This window comes from Alligator sinensis, unplaced genomic scaffold, assembly GCF_000455745.1.
Source record: "Alligator sinensis unplaced genomic scaffold, ASM45574v1 scaffold1283_1, whole genome shotgun sequence".
In the NCBI taxonomy this organism is placed as follows: Eukaryota; Metazoa; Chordata; order Crocodylia; family Alligatoridae; genus Alligator; species Alligator sinensis.
Genome location: NW_005842091.1, coordinates 171052 through 171809, shown reverse-complemented (window position 1 = coordinate 171809; position 758 = coordinate 171052).

The window sequence follows — 758 nt, the reverse complement described above, 5'->3', positions numbered from 1 at the left end:
GTTTGCGGCCCTGCCTCTTCCCTGATGGAAAGGGTCTCTCTTTCCTGAGCCGTCTGCATCTAAATCAGCCACCTTAGCGCAGAGCTGCAGCACTGCTTTTTTTTCAGCCTGATCTTGTTTGATAGACCTCATTGAGATCGAAAGATCAAACCACGCTTGAAGATTGCATGCGCTGTATTGCAACGAACTGTAGTGGATCGGGAACGCCGATCTGTAGGAAATGAACTCGAGGATGCATTGATAAACCCTACGTCTTGAAGAGTCCACAGCTGAAGCTGAGACCTGACGGTGCCTGTCCTGTTTTCTGAGCGCTTGATTTCCAGCCTTGACACTAGCTTTTTGCCTGAAACACAAGCATGCATATGCTACCAGGTCATTTTGCAGATAATTGATACCTTTGGATTGCAGTTTGATTTCCTTCAAAGCCCAGCGCTTCTTCATCCAAGGACAAGTCAAAGAGCTCTCCACTTGCAGAAGGCATAAGCACGGCGATTTGTTTTCCGTATCAGTGCATTTCAGAGATAATTAGATGAGGGATTTCTGACCCTTTGGGTCGGCTCAGAAAACATTCTCATTGAGACAGAGCAGGAGTTCCCCCCAACACCGCTCTCCCTTCTCAAGCAGCCACTGGCAGGCTCTAATTAACTGGAGAGAGCTCCTGAAAATTAATTTTTCAATTAACTCTCTAACAACAAAAGCAAACACCGCTTTGGCAATAGCTCCTCTGGGAGCAAGCTGCTCCAAGCAGTAATTGGAAG